Here is a 20,086-nt window from a genome sequence, read left to right on the forward strand (position 1 = left end):
GCCTTGTGCTTGAAGCAGGGCGGGCTCCAGGCACCAGCGCAGCAAGCGGGTGCTTGGGGCGGCCAACAGAAAAGGGTGGCACGTCCGGCTCTTTGGTGGCAATTCAGCAGCGGGTCCCTCAGTCCCTCTCGCAGGGAAGGACCTGCCGCTGAATTGCCGCTGAAGAATGAAGTGGCGGTGGTAGAGCTGGAGCAGTGAGAGGTGGATTTGGTCCTGCTGTGTTCTGATCTTAAATAACAAAATATCCTCTTCATTGTCAGAATTCTCTCTGCTCTTTGCACTGCAGGCCATTCACGACCGGAGGAGAGAATCTTTCCTTTTATATGCTTCTTTATAGCCTCCATCTATGCCTCTGGCATAGGTTTAGTGAACCTTCCATGCCAAACTTTCCTGGTGCTCTGCTCTGTTCCACAAGTTAATACTTCATCTTCTGCCATTTATGTAATTACTGGTACATGCCCAGAGTGATCTATTCCATAGGCGAGGGCAGTGCTTTTACTGTTCAGTGTTTCATCTAATTCCAGTAAAATTAAATATAAAAAGACGGCATGTTTTATTGGACAAGGGACATTTCCTTACTGTTGCTGACATGTCTCTCACCAACTCCTGGGAAGCAGTCAGCTGAGACTTTTTCTGTCTGAAGCTCTGAAAGACCAGCCCAAGCGTCTTGGTTCTACATCCACCCAATGTGATACATAATGCTAAGCTTTGGTTTGGTTATCCCAAATGCATCACCTCCCCTCCACACATAGCGCAGGCTAATTTATGCTTAAGACTATGGGCTTTAGCAACTTAAAAAGCAAAGGCTTGCATCCCTTTACTGAATGATAACGAGCAGCCTGCCACTGATGACTTTGGAAACACTTCCTTCTGATCTGCAGAACCAGACATAGTCCAGAGACATTCCCTACCTGCATCACAAGTAAGGGTCCCCTACCAGCACCATGCATAACATGGGCAACAGCAGGACAAGCTTCCGCCAGTGCCCCGCCTACGTGGCTCAGCCCTGACCTGGATATATCATCACTAAAGGTGATGGAGTAGTTGAGTTGCCATCAGTCTTTGGTATCTATGCTGAGACTATTCACAACAGCCCAAATTAAATGCCAAATGTTGTCACTTCCATGACATGACACCGGGCTATTATGTACTAGAAGACCACTAAAACTTAGAACAAGCTTTTCCTATCCCAATTTTGCCTAGCCCCCACTGCCTTTATTCAACACCTTCCTAAAAATCTGCTCTTCTCTAAGGCCCCTGGAAAATGTATCTATACCTCAAGGGACCCTCTTCTGTCCCATTTCTGATGTATCGATATTCAAGAATATAAGGTCTTCAGGACCAGGAATTCTCTCTTTTTGTATATTGTGCAGCACAGAGCATAAAGACAATAATGTCCAGCTCATTTCACTTCAATCAAACAGGACCAACATTTGCCACCACAAACACAGTCTGGATACTGAGATCTAGAGGTGAAAGATTCTATGTCACCATCTATTCCCCAGAGGCATCCAGTGAGTCAAATCCTTCCAAGAAGACTGAAGCCTCATTATTTCTGACGGTAGATGGACCTTAGAGCTATGATAGCCATTGTGGCAAATCACTGAGCTATGAGAACTCCAGTTAAGTCAAATGCAGTCACGCAGCTTTTACAGTAACAGAAGCCAAGGGAATTTTGCAAGCACAGGATCCAATTCTGCCCTAGAGTACAGCTGTGCACCCTTCCCATGTTTATGCAGTTGCAGGAGTGCATCTAAGGCAAGAATTATGCCATTGTTTTGAGACTCCGTGAGCTCTTATTCCCAGCTCTCAGCCAAGGCCTTATCCAGCTACTGTACATATTTCTTTTCACAGTGCCTTAGGCAACTGGTTCTAAGAGGAGCGTCACAAAGGATCATCCCTCACACCCATCATTCAAAAAGGCACCACCCTTCCCCTCAGATAAATAATTAAAATGTTTTAATGCTCTAGCCTTTGATGTTTAACTTGTCTAAATTACTGACATCTAGCTTGCCTAAATTACTTAAGACTAGTTAGATGTCTTCAAGTCACTAGGGCCTGATAAAATACATCCTAGAATATTCAAGGAGCTGACTGAGGAGATATATGAGCCATTAGCAATTATCTTTGAAAAGTCAAGGAAGACGGGAGAGATTCTGGAGGATTAGAAAAGGGCAAATATAGTGTCCATCTACAAAAAGAGGAACAAGGACAATCCGGGGAATTACCAGTCAGCTTAACTTCAGTACCTGGAAAGATAATACAGCAAATAATTAAGCAATCAATTTGCAGACACCTAGAAGATCATAAGGTAATAAGTAACAGTAAGCATGGATTTTTCAAGAACAAACCATATCAAACGAACCTAATATTTTTCTTTGACAGGGTAACTAGCCTTGTGGATAGGGTGGAAGCAGTAGATGTGGCATATCTTGACTTTAATAAGGCTTTTGATATTGTATCTCATGACCCTCTCGTAAACAAGCTAGGGAAATACAGCATAGATTGAGCTACTGTAAGGTGGGTGCATAACTGGTTGGAAAACCGTTCCCAGAAAGTAGTTATCAGTGATTCACAGTTAAGATCAAAGGGCATAACGAGTGGGGTGTCACAGGGATCGGTCCTGGTCCAGTTCTCTTCAATATCGTCACCAATGATTTACAAAATGGCATAGAGAGTACACTTATAAAGTCTGCGGATGATATCATGCTGGGAGGGGTTGCACTGCCTGGTCTCTCTGGGCCTCAGTTTCCGATCAGCAAAAATGGGGATGGTTCCTTCCTTCCTAGGTGCATTCATAGAATCATAGATTATTAGGGTTGGAAGGGACGTCAGGAGATAGAATTAAAATTCAAAATGACCTGGACAAACTGGAAAAATGGTCTGAAGTAAATAGGATGAAATTCAATAAGGACAAATGCAAAGTACTCCACTTAGGAAGGAACAATCAGTTGCACATGTACAAAATGGGAAATGACTCTTCCAGGAAGCAGTACTCTGGAAAGGGATCTGAAGGTCACAGTGGATCACAAGCTAAATATGAGCCAACAGTGTAACACTGTCGCAAAAAAAGCAAACATCATTCTGGGATGCGTTAGCAGGAGTGTTGTAAGCAAGACATGAGAAACAGTTCTTTCACTCCATTCCATACTGATAAGGCCTCAACTGGAGTATTGTGTCCAGTTCTGGGTGCCACATTTCAGGAAAGATGTGAACAAATTGGAGAGAGTCCAGAGAAGAGCAACAAAAATGATTAAAGGTCTAGAAAACATGATCTATGAGAGAAGATTGGAAAAACTGGATTTGCTTAGTCTGGAGAAGAGAAGACTGAGTGGGGACATAACAGTTTTCGAGTACATGAAAGGTTGTTACAAGGAGGAGGGAGCAAAAATGTTCTCTTTAACATCTGAAGGACAAGAAGCAAGGGGCTTAAATTGAAGCAAGGGAGGTTTAGGTTGGACGTTAGGAAAAACTTTCTAATTGTCAGGATGGTTAAGCACCAAAATAAATTGCCTGAGGAGGTTGTGGAGTCTCCATCACTGGAGATTTTTAAGATCAGGTTAGACAAACACCTGTCAAAGATGGCCTAGATAATTCTTAGTCTCCCCTTGAGTGCAAGGGACTGGATTAGAAGACCTCTCAAGCTCCTTTCCAGTCCTACACATCTATGATTCTATGCTTGAGACAGGAAAGAGAAAAGATAAAAGCTTTGCTTTGCATTTCATAAAATAATTTTAAAAGAAAGTCCTAAGCCCAACTTACCACCCCAAGACTCATCCTGTAGCTAGTTCCCAGTGGGTGTGAATTCCTTGCTTTGGTCTTATCCAGACGGGCTCCCTATTAATTTAGATGTCGTAATGGATACATTTAAAACTGTCACCGTTCAGAGATGGTTCTGCTGCCACCATGATCATAAAGTTTTCCCCATTATTGTTTGTCTCTTTAAAATAAAAATAAAAAAGGCAAGGGGTTGGGGAGAGGGGGATATCAGCATTGATGCTGATGCTAAATGACAACCAAACCATATCACCAGCTCTCTTTTTAAGGAGTTGGAGCATGTGGGGTTTATCGCATTTTCTGCTTTGTTTTGTGGTCAAAAGCTTCCAGCTTTTGCCACACCACCAAACTTTTAGCACTTTACAGAGAAAGCCAGGTATAATTTTCCCCATTTTATACCGGAGGAAACAGACACACAAGAAGGCAGAGTGACTTTCCCAAGTGTAGGTCAGTGGCAGAGATAGGAATAGCATCCAGGCCTTTAACCTCCTCATCCATTGTCCTATACATTGTATTAAGATTCTTCCCTGACACATGTCACATAAAGCAGATGTTACTCTGCAACCTCCTCTGGGATGGACAAGTTTAGTTTACACTGACCAAAATGTCAGTAACTTTTCCATTAACCTGTTAATAAAAAATCCTAATGGCACAGCTCTAGTGAATGCAGTGACCCTTCCTCCCCCACCATTTTTCTATCTAAGTGCCCCATCGGATCCTAATAGCCAGAAATCACTATGTATTTTCCTCATGTTTTTTTAAAATAATTTTGTTTGTTTCTTTCTTTTTTAATTGTTGATAGGAATATTCTAATTTCTCATGAACAGCAACAAAATCTGAAACCTTTTCAAAAAACCTAAACATATTTCAGTTTTTGTTTGCCCAAATATTGGAAAATTTCAAATGAAATGAATTTTTTATAAAAAAAAATTAAGAAAAGAAGCTATTTTTAATTTAAAAAAAAAACCTGACAGAAAATGTATAACCAGCTGTACAGATTAGCCATTTTGCCATTCTCCAGCATCTCACATCTATGGCTACTTCTATTGCTTAGACTACCACTACATGTGGAAAATTAATATTACTTTCCCTGGGCTCAGCAATCATGTCCACTTTACTTGGGTTCTGTCCTTCAGCCACGTACAGTGAAACCCATAACAAAAGGCCATTCTTATTAGGTGATCTCCTTTCTTATCTAAGCACCTCAGAGTATTTCTATTGTATTAAGTACTGTTCAGCTCCCCCTGTGATTGGCAGGCCACCTCAGTTAAGTGACTCAGGCTATGGCTACACTTGCAGGTGTGCAGCGCTGGGAGTTACAGCTGTCTTCATACAGCTGTGTAGGGAAAGCGCTGCAGTGTGGCCACACTGACAGCTACCAGCGCTGCAGTGTGGCCACATTTGCAGCATTTGCAGCGCTGTTGGGAGTGGTGCATTATGGGCAGCTATCTCACAGAGCACCTTGTCCCATTTTGGCGCCATGGGTTGTGGGAAGGGGACGGAAGGGTGCGGGTCAACGCCCCATGATGCATCGCTTCACATCCCAGCAGTCATTGTTTTTCCGTCCACATTTGGTGCCATTGTGACTCTCCCACTGGTTTCTGTGCAGCACGATTTCTGCGGGAAATGGAGCCCGAGCTGCTGAGGAGTATGCTGATGAGTCTCGCCAGCACATCACGTTTGGCAGTTGAGCTATTCCTTCAACTCCAAAGTGACAGTGAGGAGTCCGACGATGATATCAAGTCGCCTGACATGTATGACACTAAATTGCTTGTGGCATTCACGGAAATGCTCAGCACCGTGGAACGCCACTTTTGGGCTCGGGAAACAAGCACTGAGTGGTGGGATCATATAGTCATGGAAGTCTGGGATGACAAGCAATGGCTGCAGAACTTTCGGATGAGAAAAGCCACTTTCATGGGACTGTGTGCTGAGCTCGCCCCCACCCTGCGGCGCAAGGACACGAGATTGAGAGTTGCCCTGCCGGTGGAGAAGCGGGTGGCTACTGCAATCTGGAAGCTGGCAACTCCAGACAGCTACCGATCGGTCGCGAACCAGTTTGAAGTGGGAAAGTCGACTGTTGGAATCGTTTTGATGCAAGTTTGCAAGGCCATTAATCGCATCCTGCTGAGAAGAACCGTGACTCTGGGGAACATGCAGGACATTGTGGATGGCTTTGCACAAATGGGTTTCCCTAACTGTGGAGGGGCGATAGATGGGATGCATATTCCTATTCTAGCACCACCGCACCTAGCATCCAAGTACATTAATCAGTAGGGGTATTTCTCTGTGGTTCTCCAGGCGCTTGTGGATCACCGTGGGCATTTCATTGACATTAACACAGGCTGGCCTGGAAAGGTGCATGATGCATGCATCTTTCGGAACAGTGGCCTGTTCAGGAAGATGCAGGCCGGCACTTTTTTCCCAGACCCGAAGATCACAGTAGGGGACGTCGAAATGCCCATTGTGATACTTGGAGACCCCGCTTACCAGTTAATTCCTTGGCTCATGAAACCGTATACAGGGAAGCTTGACAGGAGCAAGGACCGGTTCAACTACAGACTAAGCCGGTCCTGAATGACTGAGGAGTGTGCTTTTGGCTGTTTAAAAGGGCGCTGGCGATCTCTGTATGGGAAGCTAGACTTGGGGGAAAGCAGCATCCCTGCGGTTATATCCGTGTGCTGTACCCTCCATAATATCTGTGAAGGGAAGGGTGAAACATTCAGTCAAGAATGGACCTCCGAGGTTCAACGCCTGGAGGCTGAATTTGCACAGCCAGAGAGCAGGGCTACTAGAGAGGCCCAGCACAGAGCTACAAGGATTAGGGAGGAATCTGAGGCTGAAAACCAACAGTAATGTTTGGTGCCTTGCATGGAAGTGAAGTGCAGTGGTGACAATGTTAGTAGGAATCTGTTTTTCCTAAAATGATTTGCAGTGCCTGTTTCTTTCCTGGGCGATGGTATCTTTCATTTTCTGCAATAATAAAGACTGTTGTCAAAGCCAAGAATTCATTTATTGAAAACAAAATAACTTTATTGACAGACACACAACATTTTGGGAACCTAAAAGGGCAGGGGGGTGGGGTAGTGAACTGTACAGTCACAGGTTTGAATATGTCCTGTCTGGAGTGCTGTGCAATGACTGCTGCACTTCAGAATGCCTATACTGCATGGTGATGGGCATTGAGTGCAGAGAGTAAGGGTCGTAGTTCTCAGGGCTGGTTGGTGAACATACAGGTGTTGGGGGCACTGGTGGTGGTAAGAACCTGGATGCTGGGGAAGGGTGTTTGGAGCTGACATTGGGGCACAAGGGAAAGAGCTTTGGGATGGGGAGGGGGGTCGGCACGGTAGTGCTCTGCCTGCATGGCTACGAGTGACTGGATGGAGTCCGCTTGGCGCGCCAGGATGCTTATCAGCTGCTTTGTGCTTTTCTTCTTAGCCGCTGCGTTTCTCTGGCGGATCCTGCTTTCCTTTTCCCTCCAGTCCTGCAGTTTTTTACTCTCTCTTGCCGAGTGATCCATAACTGCTTTCAGCATGTCTTCTTTGCTTTCTCGCTGCTTCTTCCTGAGGTTTTGTAGCCTCTGAGCAGTTGATGATACGGGCAGTCGAGTAGTCAAGGACAGTTTTCGAAAGGCAAAAATGGCAACAGTTAACAGAGGCAGCATTGTTTATAATCTCACCCAGACAGTTATTCCCATGCAGTGAAGGATTTTACAGTCTTCACTTTAGCATACTTTTCCCCTACCAAACAGAGTGCACATAACCCACAGGAGCCACGAAATGGCGAGTAAGGGGGACTGATTGCTTCAGGGATGTGCACGGGTTTCTGTGCATTGGGGAAAGCAAACTGCTGCAGGGGCATCTACACTGAACAGTCTCCCAACATTTTCCACAGGAGTTAATCCTGGAAGATATCTCGCTGCTGCGGGTCACCTGGGAAGAGCGGGAGGGTCTTCTACAGCAATGCGGATTCCGCCCTGGTCCCTATGCAGCTTGCCTGTGTGCAGCAATGGCCCCCCGACCCCTCGCGGCACAGTGGCGCGGACGCGTTAGCCTGACTGGGACAAGGACCACAGTGGCTCTCCCTATAAACTTGCGCAAGCGCATTGCCCACACTCTGGCTGAAACTTTTGAAGAGATTACCGAGGCCGATTACCACGACGTGATAGATCACATCAATGGGCTATTCCACATCTAGGCATGCATGCAGCCCTAACCCCCCCTCCTCTCCAGAAACATTTCCATCCTGAAAATAAAAGCCGCTTACCGGGAACCCGCTCCTCTGCTTGTCCTTCACCAAGTACCGGCTGCTGCGACTGGCTACCTTCCTCCTGGCTTGAGAAGAGCTCCTGGCTGCATGCCTCCTGGGACTCCGGGATGTCTCCCCCCACTGCAGTACCCTCAGTCTCGGTTTCCTCCTCCCTCCCCGACCCCCCCTCCACTCTGAAGTGTCCATCGTGGTCGTCGGATTGGCAGTGGGGTCACCCCCAAGTCTCGCGTCCAGCTCCTTGTAAAAATGGCAGGTCGTGGGGGCAGCGCTGGAGCGGCGGTTTCCCTCGCGGGCTTTGCAATAGGCATTCCGCAGCTCCTTCACTTTAACCCTGCACTCCACTGTGTCCTGGTCATGGCCCCTTTCCAGCATGGCCCTTGATATCTGCCTATAGGTATCGTAACTCCTACAGCTGGAGCGCAGCTGTGACTGCACAGCTTCCTCACCCCAAACACTGATGAGGTCCAGCAACTCGCCATTGCTCCATGCTGGGGCTCGTTTGGAGCATGGAGGCATGGTCAACTGGGAAGATTCACTGATTGCACTACATCTGGCTGAGCAAACAGGAAGGGGATTTTTAAAATTCCCGGGGCATTTAAAGGATGGGTCACCTGAGGCCAGGGCAGTAGAGTGCGAACTGATGAGCAGAGTGGCTGAACAGGCATTCTAGGATACCTCCAAATACCTCTGGAGGCCAATTACAGCACTTTTGGAGGCGACACTGGCGGAGCAGAGCTGCATCACCAGCGCTGCAATTGTTATACCCCAGGCAGAGCAGGAGTACAGCCAGTGCTGCAGCCAGGGAGATGCAGCGCTATATGTGCCTTGCAAGTGTGGACAGTGAGTAAGTTGCAGTGCTGTAAGCTCACCACCAGCGCTGCAACTCTCCAGTGTAGCCAAGCCCTCATTTGTGAGGATATGTCTACACTACGGGATTATTCCGATTTTAGATAAACTGGTTTTATAAAACAGATTGTATAAAGTCGAGTGCACGCGGCCACACTAAGGATATTAATTCGGTGGTGTGCATCCATGGTCCAAGGCTAGCGTCGATTTCTGGAGCGTTGCACTGTGGGTAACTATCCCATAGCTATCCCGCAGTTCCTGCAGTCTCCCACACCCATTAGAATTCTGGGTTGAGACCCCAATGCATGATGGTGCAAAAACAATGTCGTGGGTGATTCTGGGTAAATGTCATCACTCATTCCTTCCTCCGTGAAAGCAACGGCAGACATTCATTTCGCGCCCTTTTTCCCTGGATTGCCCTGGCAGATGCCATAGCACGGCAACCATGGAGCTCGTTCAGCTTTTTTTCACTGTCACCATATGTGTACTGGATGTTGCTAACAGACGCGGTACTGCAGCACTACACAGCAGCATTCATTTGCCTTTGCAAGATAGCAGAGATGGTTATTAGTCGTTCTGTACCGTCTGCTGTGCTATTGTAAATTGGCGATGAGATGACGGTTATCAGTCGTTCTGTACTATCTGCTGCTGTCATGGGTGCCCCTGGCTGAGGTTGACTGGTGGCGCAAAGACAAAAATGAGAATGATTCCCCGAGCCAATCCCTCCTTTATGGTATCTAAAAATAGAGTCAGTCCTGCCTAGAATATGGAGCAAGTGTACTAGAGAAGCAGTGTATCAGAGAACCAGAGAGCACAGCCGCTCCATGTCAGATCCCGCAGAAATGATGAGTTACATGCCATTCTAGGGGGTGCCCCTGTAACAACCCCACCCATTGCTTCCCTGCTCCTCCAACCCTCCTGGGCTACAATTGCAGTCTCCCCCCATTTGTGTGATGAAGTAATAAAGAATGCAGGAATAAGAAACACTGACTTGTTAGTGAGACAAAATGAAGGGGAGGCAGCCTCCAGCTGCTATGATAGTCCAGGCAGGACATTAAACGGTGTGGAGGAGAGGATCCCAGCATCCTGCTGCTATGATAGTCCAGAGAGTACAGAATCTTTTCTTTACACATGAAAGGGAGAGGGCTGATGGAGCTCAGCCCCCAGTTGCTATGATGAAGACGGTTACCAGCTGTTCTGTACCAACTACTGGGAATTACTGGGAGTCATTCCTATTTTTACCCAGGCGCCACCAGCCAACCTCACCTGAGGCCAGCCAGGAGCACTCATGGGCTGATGACAAGGATGGTTACCAGTCCTACTGCATTGTACCGTCTGCCACCAGGGAAGGGAGGAGAGAGGATGCTGCTCTCCATTGCCCCAGCACCGTGTCTACCAGCAGCATGCAGTAGACATACAGTGACACTGAAAAAAAGTCAACAAATGATTTTTTTCCCTTTTCTTTCATGGCGGGAGAGGGGGAGTAAATTGACGAGCTATTCCCTGAACCACCCCGGACAATGTGTTTGACTCTACAGGCACTGGGAGCTCAGACAAGAATGCAAATACTTTTCGGAGACTGCTGGGAACTGTGGGATAGCTGGAGTCCTCAGTACCCTCTCCCTCCCTCCATGAGCATCCGTTTGAGTCTCTGGCTTCCCGTTATGCTTGTCACGCAGCACTGTGCTGTGGACTCTGTATCGTAGCCTGGAGATTTTTTTCAAATGCTTTGGCATTTCGCCTTCTGTAACGGAGCTCTGATAGAACAGATTTGTCTCCCCATACAGCTGTCAGATCCAGTATCTCCCGTACGGTCCATGCTGGAGCTGTCTTTGGATTTGGGGCTGCATCGCCACCCGTGTTGATCAGAGCTCCACGCTGGCCAAACAGGAAATGAAATTCAAAAGTTCGCAGGGCTTTTCCTGTCTACCTGGCCACTGCATCCGAGTTCAGATTGCTGTCCAGAGTGGTCACAATGGTACACTGTGGGATACCGCCCAGAGGCCAATACCGTCGATTTGCGGACACACTAACCCTAATCCGATATGGTAATATCTATTTCAGCGCTACTCCTCTCGTCAGGGAGGAATACAGAAACTGGTTTAAAGAGCCCTTTATATCAACATAAAGGGCCTCGTTGTGTGGACGGGTGGAGCATTAAATCGGTTTAACGCTGCTAAAATCAGTTTAAATGCATAGTGTAGACCAGGCCTGAGAAAACCCACGGAGGGGTTGTTTCAGACAGAATCCCTGAGTCTGTGTTTTTCCTTTGACCCTTTCCTCCTGCTCCCCCACCCTTCACGTATCTAAAAGAGAAGTTTAGGCTTTCTTTGTAATGCTTATCTCTTACCCCTAATCACTGTAAAACACAGGCCTTGTCTATACTCGAGACATCCCCAGTTATAGCCATCAGTGAAACTGCCCCAGCCCAGTAGACAAGCAAAGCCAAAATGAACTCCAGTTTTCACCCTGCCACTTATCCCAGTTACAAGCGTGAGGGATTTGCATCAGTGCACCTATTCCAGTGGCTGTGTCACCCACGGCTGAAATCTCTAGTGTAGGGAAAACCTTAGAGTACTTTGCCAATCTATATTGCCTCCCTTCAGATGATCAAAATGCACTTTGTGGATATGAATGAATTTGGCCTCATAGATAAGTAAGTAAGGGTGCCTTTGAGCTAAGGCTCTACAAAGGTGGTTTTTTCCCCCCTTCTTGTTTTTCAATAATTAAACTTCACAATGCCCTCTGCAAGTTAGCCAAGAATTACAGCCCCATTACATATGGGTAAACCCAGGCATAGAGAGCTGAAATTACTTGGCCACTCTCACAGCTAGGCTGTGTCATCCTCTTTCACTGCATCTGTTGTGCTTAAAAATAAATATAGATATTTTCCTCCTCTTTAATGAGAAACAATCAGTAGGGAGCCTCCTGCACTTGGTTTTAAGCAAATTGAAATGTACAATCCCAATGCACAGGAAGCTCGTGCAGTGCTTACTTTGTAAAGAAAGAGGTACCCGGGCTCAAGCAATTAGATGCTGCAGCTCAAGCAATTTTTTTACATTCATAACTGATGCAGTGAACTTACAGATGCTGGGACTATGAACTGCCAAACCTAGAGGTGTCTGTGCCAGGGCTTGCCAAGGCTGAGCCCTGGCACAAATTAAGTGCTGGGCTAGTGCCACATTTGTCAGTCCTGCTCACCTCCTGGAGAACTGCGTGTGCGCAGAGTCACTATTTCTGATTGCAGTATGCCTTGGTGGTTCAGTTCTCAGGCACTGGGCTCTAGTGTCCCCGATTTCCTCAATATTGATGTTGTCCAAAAAAAAAAACACTTTAATTTCAGACAAACGAGCTGTAGGTTATGGCTAGGCAGAGACTAAACTAAGAATGAGGCCAGAGAGGAACTTTCCTCTCTTATCATGATCTCAGCATATCTATAAATATTTATTCTGAGTTCAAGGTAGCATGATCATTTGAAAGCATAACATGTGGTTTTCCCAGTCACAACCTCAGAGTTTATTATCTTCATTTCTCCATGTTTATAATGGCAAGTGGCAGCCCTGGTTATTTAATCGTATCAGCAGCATCACATGATGACCCTCAGTCAGTGCAGCGTACTTGGAACGGAATGTGCCCAAGATAGTTAAACATGCTGGTTTATTTACTGAAGATAATTGATTCAATAGGTACATACACCTTTCACCATTATATGGAACCCAGGGAGTTATAGATTTACTATAGGGAAGGTAGATTAAGTGTTGCTGTTCACCCTTCCTCAGAATACAAGAACAAAGAGATTTTCAAATAAATGAATGGCAGCAAATTTGACACTGCCCAAAAGAAATATTTTGAAATAGTTAGCCTGTGGAATTCATTGCCACAGGAAATCATTGGGATCAAGACCTTGGCAGGATTAGGTATTTATATGACTGACAAGAATACTCAGTTATAATAAAGTCAATGTTTTTAAAAAAAACAAACAGATTTTCTGGAAGGGACATAAACATGCCTGCTTCAGGGCATACTTTAACCGCTAACTAATGGGAATGAGAAGGACACATTATCTTGGAGCTATCCCCTAACTGTCTACTGCAAGGTTTCTTGCATCTTTCTCTGAAGCAACTGGTACTGGGCACTTTCAGAGACAGGACACTGGGTGAGATGGACCACAGTTCTGATTCAGTCTGGTAATTCCTATGTTCCTAACTTGCACTTTTCCTTTCCCTTGGTTGACCTTTGCCAGCTCTAGTTCTGCTCAATTCTAAGTGGTCTATTCTGCAGCTGATGGTTGCACAAAACTCCCAACAATCTGAATGGGATTTACCAAGTGTATTAGCAGGGAATGGACTTTCAGAGCTAAGAAACCCAAATATTCAGCCAAATACAGCTTTGACTCAGACTCAAATTCCCCTGACATTGCAGTGCCTTGTGCTGCAACTTGGACTGCCAGGCTGGCCCTAAGGAGAGAAATTTGAACAGCTCAGCACAAAACCACAGGGTGAACCAGTCAGATCCCACCTTTTCCAGAGAGGAGCTTATCTCTTGATCCTAGGGAAAAAAAGATAATTCTTCAAAAAGTAACACAAACATAATCCCCAGATCAGGGTTTCTTAACCCTAACCCACAGCCCTAAGATTTTCAGGATAGCTTTCTCATAGGCAGTCTTTCCCTCCTGTCTAGGGCAGTTGATTTTATGGCCTCTCCCTGCAGCACCTGTAACTTATGTTGCCATTAACGCCTTATTTGCCAGAACAAAGTCTCTGCAGCCAGTCACATACATATTATAGTTATTTATTAAAATCACTACTATCTACATCACAGTAAGAGAGACCCATCCATAACAAAAGAGAAATTTTTTGGATTGAGGACAGTGAGATAAAACAGAGGACCAATTCAGTTTACATAGATGTTGAAAATCTGGGCTACAGTCTGCTTTTAAAATGCAGTTGAAATCTTTGCATATATTCCTGAGACATTTTATTGTGTAGGGATATGCAAAATAGTCACTGTGAAATCTGACAAGCTTGGCATTTTGAGTTTGCATGAGCAAGCAGGCAAAGTTGAGGACTTTTGCACAAAAATAGATCCAGTAGCATAACAATTATCCAATTTCCAGTCAAATGCTTATTTTTTGAAGAAATACAAAAACAAATATCATAATTCCAAATGTATTTTGAAAAGAGATCAATTTTTATACTTGCCATTGTCCATTTCAAATCTGTGCATAGGTCACTGAGAAATAACTATGAATCATAAGCTCTTTGGGATAGAAATAATCTCTTGGGGGGAGGGGTACACAGCACCTAACAGAATTAGGCCTTTAACCTTGGTTGGGTCCTCTAGGCACTACTGCAGTACCAAAAAAAAATCATAATAAGAGAAATTTCTGTGCTCCAAAAACAGCTAAGAAATTAAAGAAATCATTAACTGTTAATTTTATTACCAAAAAGTTTGTGTTCTTTTCAGCTCTGTTTTTGCTTTACTGTACCTGAGCCATTCCCCATTCAGGTCAAGTTTAATAGTCCTTAAATTGACACTCTTTGTGCTGGAATAATATAATCGCTGTGCTCCTATTCTCAGTTTTATTTTTCTTTCATTCAGGAGACAGCCTTGTTCTGGAAAGGAGAGAGGAGAATTCAGATATACCTCAGATCATAGAGTTAACCCCCAGCCAGTGCCAGTCGTTATTATATACAGAGATACAATTTGCTTATTAACCATCAGCTTACAATTGTTGGAAACTCGCATCAGGCATGTTGTTGGAAACAGTGGCATCTCGCATGAGCTACTTAGGGGATTTTTATAGATAGCTACAGATGTGCTCAAAGCCTCTCTGGGTCACAAATGGAAATTGGTCCCCTTGTCAGAAAGCCCTAGGGGTGTTTGGATCTTTAATATGCACTGAGAGGCCCTACAACTCAATAACTGAAACACGGAGCTGGACAGATCTATTGCCACTTTCCCTTTTTACCTTGGAAGTGTGGTGGCCTATTGCTAATACAAAGCGGACAGGAAAAGGAGCCAGCTCAAGCCCTGCTGCCTGGCTGGGTTTCACTCTCCCTGCACTTCATTATTCATCTAAGTCTGCTCAAAGTCTGTAATAAAAGACATACAATTAAAAAAAAAAAAGCTTGGGCAAAGCTTGGCTTGTTTACACAGGTTGGAAACGTGCACTAGAGGGGTGTGGATTCTAAAGTGCCCCAACCTGCGAAGACCCGGCTGGCGTAAACTAAAAAACTTGAAACAGTTTCTGTGACATATGTCTGTTATATAAGCCTGTATGACATGCTAATAAGATGCACATTTGTATCCCATGAGTGTACCAGAGCCTGAGCTTGTTTAGGATACCGTCAGTGGAAACTATGCAACAGCAGAGGTGAGGGCAGGGCGTGCAAGGTGTCCCCACCCCATGCAGCAACCACAGCGCTAAGCTGTGGTCAAGCGACACTGCCCTGACCCCACCTCCGCCACTCCCCTGTGCTGCCACGAGTGGAGTAGTAAAGCCCCTGTGGCACAGCTGCTGCAGCTCTGCCTGCCAGGGGAGCTGGGTACAGCATACCACCTGGGTATGTCTCTGTGCTTCACTCCTCCACTGCAGATGGACAGCTCTACAGGTACATCTGCTCTTTGAGCTGGAGAGGTAATAACTCTGTGCTAACTCTGATCTTGCTAGTGCATTCAATACAGAGGGTAGCCATGGCAGCAAAAGCAACTAGCCCCCAGTGCATACCCCTCCAAGACACTGGGTACATACTTGGTGTCAAAAGCCCCTCCCACCACTCACACCACCACGGCTACACACTATTTTTTAGAACTCTAGCTCAGGGGTTCTCAAACTGGAGGTCGGGACACCTCAGGGGGTCGCGAGGTTATTATATGGGGTGGGGTCACAAGCTGTTAACCTCCACCCCAAACCCCACTTTGCCTCCAGCATTTATAATGGTGTTAAATATATAAAAGGGTTTTTAATTTATAAGGGCGGGTCGCATTCAGAGGCTTGCTACGTGAAAGGGGTCACCAGTACAAAAGTTTGAGTGCCATTGCTCTAGCTCAATCAGAACTGTCAGCGGTATGGCTCCTTGAGCTGGGAAGAACACCCCCAGCTATGTGTATTTCCCTATGTGTTTGTGCAGTGCCTAGCACAATGGAGTCCTGATGCTAACTGGCACCTCTTGCTGTACCTGTGATCTAAATGCCATATGCAGTTGTGGGTGCTCAGCACCTCTCTAAATCAGGCCCAAGTTGGGCATCCTGAATTCAGGGCATTCTCTGTGACACTTTGGATTTCATCTCCTGGTCTGGAGTAGCTCAAGTGCGCTGACTTCTAAAGCATGCTGCAAAGCCCATTTGTTTGGTTAGAACTCAGATTTAAGGAAGGTTTGGGTGAGGATTTTATTTGTGATCAGAGAGGATTAGGATTTTAAGAGAGTTCAGATAGTTCTATGGACTGCTTCTTGTGTGTAGAGGAAAGTGGTTGGTTTGCTTGTCGTCTGTCTTAGTTGGATTGCATGTTTGATATCTGTCATGAATGCCTAGGACCTGTATCCTTCCATAATTTATATTCTGAAATCAAAGCAACCAAAATTAGATACAGGGGCTGATCCCACAAACTCAGAATGTCCGTGTTTGCAGGAGCAAGCCCATAAATAAACAAACTCACTCAAATCGTATTGTGCAAACTGAGAGAATGCAAAACGCAAAGCACATGCACCATAAGAGCCAAGTCCTACAAGGTGTCAAGCATGCTGATGAGCTGTTGTAACAGGAGGTGAGGGTGTTCAGCACATTGTGGGAATGGGCCTCTTGAGGGCGGAAATGCAAATGTCACCTTTGAAATTATTTCTGTTGTAATAATCAAAGGTGGTACTAGTAATGCAGCTGAAAAGTATTATATTATAATCATGGGGTTGGATTCTGATCTCACACTGGCTCCAAACATGGGTGTAGCTAACTTGAATTTCCTGCTGCTACTCCTATCTTACCCATCTTAGGAGGGTTCAATGCTGCTGCCCATCACAGCACTATCTGAGCTGAGCTGATTTCTACCGGGAGAAGGCCCTGATTCAACAATGCATTTAAGCACATGCTTAAGAGAAATTAAGCATATTTAAAATCCACTTTTTTAAAATCTTGATGATGTATAAATTTACATATAAACTCATCTTTCCCTCGATGAATCAAAAAAGGAAATAATTTAAGATTACTATTACAGATCAAGAAATGGGATAAACATTCTTAAAGACTATGCCTCATCAAATCTCTGACCTTGACGAGGGTCTCAAAACATCGTTCAAAATATAAATCAATAATTAACAAATGTTATCAAATGCCCTCCTGCCAATACGCTTGGCGTAACTGCATTGCAATTCTTAAAAAGCACGTTAGAAAAGGATAAATGCAGTATTATGATAACCATACTCATAAAGGGAATCTCACAATGCATAAGGAAAAGTTTTAAACTTGGGGTAGAAGATATTAGAAGAAAACAAACATACTTAAAACTGGGCAGAGTTGGATGTCAAGGGGGAGCAAGTTTCAGACCCTTAAGGCTGAAAACCAAGGTACAAAGAGATTAACTTACTTGCCCAGTGAGTAATAGCAAATAACAGTCAGGAAGTGAACCCAGGTCTCCTAATGCCCTGTCCTGTGCTGTGCTCTGTCCATTGGACCATACTACTTCCTCTCAGTATTATGCACAGATTATCCTTTTCTGTTTTATTGTTAATAGTGAAAGGCTCGTGCCAAGGCTGAGCCTTGCTGCATCTGACAACACAGTATTCTGTATCAGACTGAAGAAAAACCATGTATCTTGCTAATACACTGTATTAACAAAAAACACCTTTGCAATTGCAGCTTCGTTATTCTTATTGCTGAATATGATCAGCCAGAGGTAAATTAACATATGTACAGGCTCTAGAATTCTATAATCTCCTCAGACACTGTCCCAACACATTCTCTTTTAAGCAGAAATCTTTGTGTTTGTATTGCTGCAGGCTTCTAGCAACAGTGTACCGTCAACAAACCTGTACTGAGAATTATAGCTTGCCTTGTTAATTCATTCTGCGTGTTTCTAGCAACCTTGATGTAACAGATAAACCTGGGAACAATCCATATCTGTCTGGAGCCTTAAGGTACATTATTTTTCCTTTTCCATAGCTCCTGGAGAAGTTAACAGTTCTCCAAACCAATCTCTCCACACCTCTTGTATTTTTGTTCAATGCACTGAAATCTGACTCTTGACATATGTATGAACAGTAGTTACTAAAAGGAGTGCAGCCCTACAGATGACTTAGTTAATGGGGTTTTTGTTTTACCTTGTTCTAAAGGTTGATATTTTACAATGATTCCAGGGCCATTTTTGTCAGGTGGGATGTGAACTTATCTATAATCCCTATTGTGATATGACTTACATAAACTTTACAAGGTCACTTGGTTAAACATAAATATCCATCCAATCTCTTTCACTGTTCTTAATCTTCTGGAAATAATTATTAACTGAAAGTAATGGGAACTGGCTGATGGCTTTGCTATAAAATTCACGTTGTACCTTTTAGACAAGTCATGCAATGTGACTGCATTGCCTCCAAGGCGTTTTCCTATACTATACAGAATTTTATCCACCCTTCTTTTTTCCATGTGTTCTCTCTGGTGTCAGTCAAGACACAAGATACATTATTTGCGTAAGCTGCAAATTAAGGATTTGGGTAGGGGGGAGAGAGGGGAGAGGAGAGGGGAGCCTCAGTGCAGTTACAAGCTAGTCCAAAAGCAACACACCACGGCTGCCCTGGAGCTGACACTCAGGGATCTCTCAGCAAACATGCTGAACTTTTGAGTAAGGCAGGATTTTAAGGCAGACCTCCTCCCCATACACTAACACAGAGGGGTGGGGAGAGGGGCAATCCTGTGACTTGAGTGCCCTTCACTTCCATGGAAGGCTGAAAAGAAGTACAGTTGCTTGGCACCGCTCAGGCACACTGCAATTCATAATTATGAAAGCAGACAGTCTCATCTGTGACCTGTTCAGAAATCGCAGTGATGGGCTCCCTGTAAGAATCTGAATAGAATAGGACTGCCAGTTCAGCAGTGAGTTCATTACTTCCAACACACTGGGAGGCTGCGGGGAGAGAGAAGAGACAGAATTTAGGAGGCAGATTTACATCTCAAGTTAAGCCTTAATGACTACTAAGAAGTACTCTGCTAGCTTCAACAGCAGGTAGCTTCAACCTCGCCCCCAGGAGCTTGATTATTAAGTGTTGCTATAAACAGAGTTTGAGAAATCCTGGGCCATGTTGTGTTATACTGTGCTTCTGGGAGACAAGGGACAGATCACTTGATGATTATCTGTTCTGTTCATTCCCTCTGGGGCACTTGGCATTGGTCACTATTGGAAGACAGGATACTAGATGGACCTTTGGTCTGACCCAGTATGGCCGTTCTTATGTTCTATTACAGACCATCTCACGTCTTCAATAGGTAAAATACTTAGGACCAGATTGTCTAGTGAGTACAGAACAGGATTGGAAGCTGGGAGACTTGGGATTCAAAGAAAGGCCCAAGCTCACTGGAACGCAGCCGAAGTACTAAGGATTTCTTGATTTTTTCTCAAAACCGTAAATCAGCTTAGGTTCATTCCAAACATGGCCCAAGACTTGATGAAAGGTCTAAGTAGAATATCAAAGCTGGCCTGAATTTTAGGTTTGTAATAAATTCCAACCCAGGTGTGTTTGGCTTAGTATCGGGTATATGACAAGAGATTGCCCCAGCTCCAATTGGATTAGCAAGGTGAAGAAAAGGTGAATTGTCAGAGCAGTAGAAGGGAAGCTCACATGGCACCTGCCTGAAGGCTATTTAGCTCTAAGCAGCGCTGAGAGTCCCTCACTTTCACAACTAATTATATTCTTCCTTTCCTGGTTTTGTTCTGTTTAAATGTTCAGCAAGGCTCAGTGTGTGAGGGGGGAAATAGCACAACTACGCCAACAAATCCAAAATCCACTTCATCCATTTTTATTTCCTTGTTGTGAACATTTGCACGAATGAGATTTTGATCCTACAAATATCTGGGGTAGGAGGAAGAGCCCACCTGTTTTCATGGAAATCCACTTTTGGACAAAAATGGGGGTGTTTCATGCAGGCCTAATCCAAAGTCCATTCAAGTCAATGGAGAGATCCATTAAAGTCAATAGGAGTCTCTCCA

The 20,086-nt window shown here is 44.8% G+C and overlaps 1 long non-coding RNA gene across 5 annotated transcripts in view; it reads right to left on the reverse strand.

The window, feature by feature from the left end:
- Positions 1-12,038: 12,038 nt before the first annotated feature.
- The window catches only part of LOC115660512, a 36,357-nt gene continuing 28,309 nt past the window's right edge, over positions 12,039-20,086 (reverse strand). For 2 of the 5 annotated variants that reach the window (XR_004002829.1, XR_004002827.1), the window contains one exon: positions 13,668-14,507. This is a non-coding gene — a long non-coding RNA (uncharacterized LOC115660512). Of the gene's footprint in view, positions 13,441-13,667; positions 14,508-15,859; positions 19,007-20,086 lie in introns of those variants that run through there. The other 3 variants (XR_004002832.1, XR_004002830.1, XR_004002831.1) reach the window with 2 other exon arrangements.

Source organism: Gopherus evgoodei, chromosome 12, assembly GCF_007399415.2.
Source record: "Gopherus evgoodei ecotype Sinaloan lineage chromosome 12, rGopEvg1_v1.p, whole genome shotgun sequence".
In the NCBI taxonomy this organism is placed as follows: Eukaryota; Metazoa; Chordata; order Testudines; family Testudinidae; genus Gopherus; species Gopherus evgoodei.